At 53.5% G+C, this 7,425-nt stretch overlaps 1 pseudogene; it reads right to left on the minus strand.

Moving 5' to 3' along the window:
* Nucleotides 1–684: 684 nt before the first annotated feature.
* On the minus strand, nt 685–3,624 carry LOC107539191 (uncharacterized protein C15orf39 pseudogene; annotated as a pseudogene).
* Nucleotides 3,625–7,425: the final 3,801 nt, after the last annotated feature.

The raw sequence follows: 7,425 nt of genomic DNA on the forward strand, positions 1-7,425 counted from the left end.
GACCTATGATAGGGCGAGTGTGAGGAAGAGCAGGGGCCCAGCTGTCGCGGACAGGAGGGGTGTGAGCCAAGAGGACCAATTAGGAATACGATGGTACCAGGACTGAGAGCTCTCGAGCTGCCTTCTACCTGCTTCAATATTTTTCCATACGAGGGATAGAGATTCTTAGATGATGCCAGTGTTATGAGCATAGAAGCAACAGGCTTCCCCTTGGGCGGCACAGAGGCCTCCTTGCTGTAGGAAGCGGAGGTCCAGCCCCCTGCGGTTTTGGAGGACCACTGCCAGCGAATCTACCTGTTCATTAAGGGCAGCTATTGAGGCCTCTAAGTGGTTAAGATTGGTATTAACCTGCTCAGTGAGTTCGCGGGGGTGGGGATCAGAGGTGACTAGGGCAGCTGAGCTTATAACTGCAGATCCGGCTATGCCAAGTCCGGCTAAAACAGGGAGGAGGAGGGGGATTCCTCGTTTCTAAACCTTCAGGGGGGAAAATAAGAGTGTCCCCCTCTGACCCACATGTAAATAAAGACCTGTGGTAGGACATAGACAAAGAGACAGAAAACAGAATTTCGGGGGTCTTGTAATTCCTCGGAACTGAGACAGCGAGTAAGGCCCTGTCATGCAAACCATGTATTATTTGGGGCTAAGAAGTACTGACTAGAGGAGGGGAAAGACGAATTAAAGTATAAAGTTGTGTTGTCCTGTTTTACAAAGGGGTAAACCAGGGCTCGAGAGGAAGTGACTTGCCTAATTACACAGCAAGGAACATAGGAGCCAGTGTCTGACCCCCAAGCCAGTGGGGCTCCAAAGCCCACATGTCTTCTCTCAGGATGAAACAGAAATCAGTCCTTTCTAATAAGGGACCTCAAGTTACATGCTCAGGGACTCTCAGCCCAGCTGGGGGTGGGGGCAGGGTGAGAACCCGAGAGACTCCAAGGGCATGTCTCCTCGCCAAGCTGGGCTGGCAGAATGGAGGGGCAGAGAGAGATTACCGGGCAGTAGCTATCAAACAGCTCCAGCCACCAATGCTCCAGGAGATGGCTCTGGCCACCTAACAGCTGTGGGCAGGGTGAGGGCCCGGCTGCTCCTGAGGCCTTGTGGCCCTCAGTGGGCGGTGCCAGGCCACTAAGCCGGCGGTTTCCAGCAGGGTTCGGCAGCGGGCCCTCAGTGTGTGGCCGGGTGGGCTGGCACTGGCATCAGGGGCAGGTGAGGCACAGCAGGACCCTCCCCCGGCAGTTGCCTCTGCTTTCTCCCGGCCAGGAGTTAGTAGCTTCCTCCCTGGCTTCCTGGCCTTGGAGATGGGAGTCTTCTGAGCCAGAGATAGGCTCCCTGGCTCATCTCTGGCCAGGATGGGTTTCAGCTGGCGGCGTCCACAGTCACGCCGCTGCGGGCCCAGCAGGTCAGGGTATGTCAGGCAGCTGGCGCAGTGCCAGCGACTTCAGCATGCGTGGGGAGCAGCTACGCAGGGCTCGCTCCCGCAGTGCCTTCTCCTCTGACAATGCGGTGGGCCGGAGCTCCACGCGGTGCTCCTGCAGCATGTGGTCCACAGAAGCGGGTGGCCGCCTTGGGAAGAGCTGCTCCTTCACCCGGTGGATGGGCACGAGGATGGTGCCAACCCTCACCACATGGGGGAAGGGGCACTGCCAGGTGCACACAAAGCGCTGCACTGGGACAGCAGCTTGCCCAACAGCCCCTGCACTGTCTGGCCATCCTGCCGTGCTGCCCCGCCCCAAGGCCCAGCCATCTCAAGCCATTCACAGCTTCTCAGGTGGGGAGTGGGCCACTGAGCCCGAGATGGCATCACACAGGGATTCGTGCAATCGTGCAAAGTGTTGCTCTGGGGAATCCACTGTGACAGGGGTAGAAGCTGGAGTCAGAGCCTGGGCTAGAGCAGGTGATGGAGCCAGAATAGGTGCTGGGGTGGCCACGAATACACCTGGAAAAGTGGGCAGTGCCAGATCAAAGCAGGCCATGGGCAAGGGCTATTTGAGAACCTGTAGTTCAGTGGGCACAGATGTAGGGGTGGGTGCAGGCTGGTCAGAGGAAGGGACTGAGGTGGGCACAAATGGGACCATAGCTGCAGACAAGGGTGCCGGCCAGAGGATCTTGAATTTTCGGAACATGAAGGCCACAGAGCTGTGGAAGTTGGTCTTTGGGGTGGTCTCTGTGGTCACTGGCTCCCCAGGCAGCTCTGAGACTGGGCTACCTGCATCAGGTACCCCCACAGCTACAGGGAGCTTGGAGTGCACCACAGGACTAGGGACCTTGATAGGAGGAGCCTCTGCCATTGGTTTCTTTACACTCAAGTGCAGTGCCACTTCCTCCCTAAGTGAGCAGTGCACCCTCAAAGGGGCCTCCTGGGTAGACAAGGTTCCCCAGGAGTCTTTGTCATAGCTGTCCTTGGGGACTGGGGCTGGATCAGGCTCAGATGTGGCCTTGGGTGTCTGCACATCCAGATAGTCACAATAGGGGGCCAGGCTGAAGACATTGTCAATAATGGGTATGGGTGGAGAGGCAGGGGAGAGTGTGTGCCCTAGTTCTGTAGAATAGACTGGTGCTCTTGAGCACAGGGTATGTAGGTGGGGCGCAGGGAACTGGGCAATCTCCAATAACAATGGGTGGCCTGGGGTGCTCATTGAACTGGGGCTGGAGCTGCTCTTTCCTGCAGCTGGGCAGCCATGTAGTCTTCTCAGCATCCTGCACCAGCTTCTCTGTAGGCCTTACAGGCTCTGCACACAGCTGACTGGCAGCAAAGGCTGGCATGCTCGCTGGAAGGCACTGGGCTGTGGCACAGCCTGAACACTATTCTGGGAAGGTAATGTCCCCCTGAGCCCCGGGGATGCTCCACAGAGATAGGTCATCCCGTGCATAAGGAAAGCCCAGTGTCTGGGGGCAAAGCCTAGTGGGCACTGTGGACTGGGGTGGCTCGAAGCTTGCAGTATGCGCGTTGGTTCTTTCCTAGGGGTGGTCTCCCCTGCAGGTGGTTTTTTGTTTTTTCTCTGGCTTGTGAGGGCCCTTGTCCTCCCTTACCCCTGGTCCCTCTTGGTTGTTGACTACTAGACTCCTTTAGGGCTGCTACTACTACTCTTGCCAGCCTTTTTCTTGTTTTTCAGAGGGACTATCTTAGTTGTCAAAAATTTTTTGAGCTACTTTTACTAGTTGGGGTAAGTTCATCCCTTGGAACCCTTCTAATTTCTGTAGCTTCCTTCTAATGTCAGGGGCCAATTGAGTGACAAAGGCTGGGTTGATCGCCCTGCTGTTTTCCAGGGCAGCTGGGTCTATGGGAGTTCAGACTCGATAGGCCTCCTGCAACCTTTCCAGGAAAGCTGTAGGTGATTCCTGAGGGCCTTGGGAAACTGCAGTGACTTTGGACAGATTGATTGGTTTTCGGGTGGCCCCTTTTCAGGCCTGCTAGGAGATACCGGTGAAAATTGTTCAATGCATCCCTTCCTGCGGAGGTGTTGGGGTCCTACTCTGGCCGATTTGTGGGAAAAGAGTGTTCAATTCTATCTCTATTCTCTTCTAAGGAACGCCCCCCCCCCCCCCCCCCCCCGCCGGGCCCAAAACTGCTTTGCTGGCTTCCTTTCCAACTCTTTCACATTCCTCAGAAGTGAACAGGGTAACCATGAGTTGCTGACAATTGTCCCATGTGGGGCAATGGGGGTGAAACACAGACTCTAGTAGCCTGATAAGGGTCTGCGGTTTTTCCGAGAAAGGGGGATTCTGGGCTTTCCAGTTGTATCGGTCGCTAGACGAGAAGGGAATGTGAACAAGAAAAGGGGATCTTCCCCTTGAGCCCCTGTATGCCGGCGGGGCCTCCCTCGGGGAGAACAGCGCTAGAGGAAGGCGGCGCCTCCTGAGAGGGGCTCCCGGTACCCCCTGTGCCAAAACCAGCCTCTTCCCAGTGGTCGAGCACACCCTGGAGCGGAGTTCTGATTTTCGAGCTACCCCCGCCCATAGTGAAGCTAATGAAAACAATCAGTGCGGCCAAGGGAAAAAGGAGAAAGATTCCCGATGTCTTCCAGAAGGAGGCAAAGGCCGAGTCCCGTCGTCCCGTGATGATGGGAAAACAGATTAGGAGACAGGCAGCGGGAGACGGAGGGGAGAAGGCATGGAAAAAACAGTCTCGGGTGAAGAATATAGTCAGAGGCTGCCTTGGAAGACTAGGTCCACGATCTTTGGAGAGAACAGATTTCAAAAGAGAACGGGATAGGACTCAATGTAGAAAGATCCTCTAAGATATCTGAGGCAAGAGAAACAAAATTGTAACTAATAGTACAATAAATTGAACTAATATATGTAGGCTAAGTGAAATAAGAGAAACTGAACCAATTTATAAATTCTATGTATTCCTTGAACCCAGATCTTTCTGTGCACGGTGTCCGAGACAGACAAAGGAGAGGGGAGGTCCCGGAAGGGACCCTATCAGATGCCCGTCTGTCCACTGCCTTGTGGCGACTTCGTTCGGCCTTGACTAAGGTGCACCCGCATAAACCCCGGGCCTAGTCAGCAGATTGGGGCCCACTCACGTCCCGTAGCGAAAACCGTGGGACTACAGACACATTCACATGACACTCATTCAGAGGTTATTACATTTCCACCCGACAAAACCTGACTGGGACCTCTATAGGTTGGGGGAGGTGATCAATCTTCCCCTTGAACAGATTTTCAGAACCAGGTAAATCCCTCCATCAGCATCCTGACCCAAGGAGGGCACCCCGCACAATTAGAATGGCCATGTCTGGGCCTAATTGGCAAGAATCCAGAGACTAGTCTAACCAGGAAATAATTTAAAATTATTTCTTACCTCCGCAGGCGTCCTGAGGGACTCCAAATAAATAGATGGCCATAGGGCATAAGCTTCTCACCCACAGGGGAGAAGTCCTCATCGCAGGGCCCTGGGATTTCTTCAGGGGGTACCCCTCTGCGACAGGAAGTTCCTTAGAGGGCCAGTTGCAGAGGCCTGGCAGCCTGGAGAAATTTTAGAATTAGATCTTGCTGGGGCCTCCAAATGTTATACCCGACTTACACGAGGCTAATTCACACAGAGACCAAATTGACCATTTGGAGATTTATTAGCCGGCGACTGCGAGCGGCTCCTGCCTTAAACAGACTCGCAGCGAGAATATAAAAGCAATATAAAGAATATAAAGGCAAAAGCACATCCTGGTTGGGGAGGGGGCAGGCGGGGGACTAGCGAAGCGGCAGACAGAAGCTAAGGTAAGCGCTAATCAACCTTCTTTGGGCGGCTGTTCCCTGGAATTTCGTGGGCGGAAATCTCTCACAGAGCCAGGGGAGGGGAGAGGTCACTGTTCCTACCAAATGTTGTTGCCCTTGGTCATCTTCAGAGTAGCGACTGAAAGGGTAAAGATGGGAGCGCTGTACTCCAACTGCAGAGGCTTTTCCAGTCTTTCCTCTTAATTATCTTGGAGAAACTTCTCTTCAAATTGTTAAGAAAACTATTTCTATTTTTTAATTTATTTTTTATTGTTGACAGTATTACAGATGTCCCCCCCCGTCCCTCTCTACCCAGACCTGCTGCACCCCAGGCTTCACCACACTGTCGTCTGTGCCCATGTGTTATGAGCACCCAAACACCAGAAAATGCGTTATCAGGCAGCCCTGAGGTGAAGGGAGAGGGCTGTCCCCTTCTCGGTTCTTGTCGGTCTCGTAGGAGGGATTTCAAATGAGTGACTGTGGATGATTGTGTTGTAGTAACGCCAATTTATTAAAGAAGTAAAGCAAGTAGCCTGGCCAGTGTGGTTCAGCGGTTGAGAACCGTCCCATGTACCACAAGGCACCAGTTCGATTCCCAGGCAGGGCACATGCCTGGGTTGCGAGCATCCCCGGTGGGGTGTGCAGGAGGCAGCGGTCAGTGTCTCTCCCTCTCCCGTCCTCTCTGAAACGAGTAAAAGCATATTTAAAACAAGAAGAAGGAAGCAAGTAACCGATGGAGGATGTGAGGCAAGCGAGCCTGTGAGCGCCACACCTGCTGCCTGTTAGCCCCGGACACGCGCTTCGCCCGGTGCATGCACTTCCCCTCTGACGTGAGACATGACACCCAAAAGAGGACCTTCCTGACATCGAGGGATAAAAAGGCTGCGGCAGCTGGAAGACCTGTTGGTCAGGGATGCTTTCAGAGAAAGATCTCGATCAGAAGGGCAGAATGACAAAAACTAACTGAAACTTTAAGAAAACCATCAGTCAGGAGGAGCGAGGGCTTATGGAAGTTCTTATACTCTACACAATTACGAGGACCCTCTACACTGGGACCCTCCAGAAAGAACTTTGTTTATGATAAAGTTCAATGGTCTTCCTTTTCCCTTTTATAAATACCCCTCCTATCGGCACAGAGGCCAGAGTGTGCGTGTGGCTTCCCATGTCTGCATGCACGGGGTGGCAGCCCTTTCCTGAATCAGTCCTTTTAGCTGATAAATATTAATTTTCAGTAGACAGAAGGGGAGTTCCTAGCTCCACACCGGGCTCCCGAGCCCAGGGTTCCAGTGTGGGGAAGGTAAGTCCCTGTAACTTCTGGCTGTGAGAACCAGTGGAGGTTGTGGCTGAGACGGAGCTGCTGGCGTCCCAGGTGTTCCTCTTAAAGGGCCTCTCTCCCCCCACCCCCCTCCCTCTGAGCAGCAGTGGAACCTGTGCACGAACACCTCAGTTGCTCTGAGCTCTCATGCTGGAGCAGAAGCTTGAAAACCTCGAAAAACATACAGGGAATTGAATTTCCTGGCTTCATGGCAAAAACGGAAGGGGCAGCTTTCTCCCAGACAGAAGTGCTGGCAGAAGCCATTGTTTTTTGCTGAGCCCTCCCCATGCAGGCACAAGCAGGTGCCATATCTGAGTCTCCATCAACCAGGCTACCTGTTCCCCCAGCCCTGCCGATTCCTGAGACCTCACTCCACCCAAGTTGCTGCAGTGGCTTTTCCATACAAATGGCATGCCTTAGCTCGTGCTACAGACTTCTCTAACCTCTGTCAAAGGTTCACAAACCCTAAACAAACAGCACTGGCCTTGGCATGCCCAGTACCTCTTGCTAAGTTGCCCCAAGCCTGACACTAGTGGCAGCCAGCCTCAGTTCACGGCCTCTGGGTTCCACAGGGTACCTACTACATAAGGTCACTCCACCAAGATTGGGAGATGAAGCCATTCTACCTAATACATAGAAACAAACAAAGGGAGACAGCCAAAATGAGGAGACAAAACAAACAAAAAACATATAGGCTGGCCCTGGCCAGTTTGGCTCAGTGCTTAGAGCATTGGCCAGAGGACTGAAGGGTCCCAGCTTCGATTCTGACCAAGGGCAGGTAACTCGGTTGCAGGCTTGATCCCCGGCCCCGGCTGGGGCACGTGCGAGAGGTAACCAATCTCTCTCTCTTTCTCTCCCACTCTCTCTGAAAAGCAATGGGGGAAAAGTACCCTCAG

The sequence above is a fragment of the Miniopterus natalensis genome, chromosome 17, assembly GCF_054644295.1.
Source record: "Miniopterus natalensis isolate mMinNat1 chromosome 17, mMinNat1.hap1, whole genome shotgun sequence".
NCBI classification, from domain to species: domain Eukaryota; kingdom Metazoa; phylum Chordata; class Mammalia; order Chiroptera; family Miniopteridae; genus Miniopterus; species Miniopterus natalensis.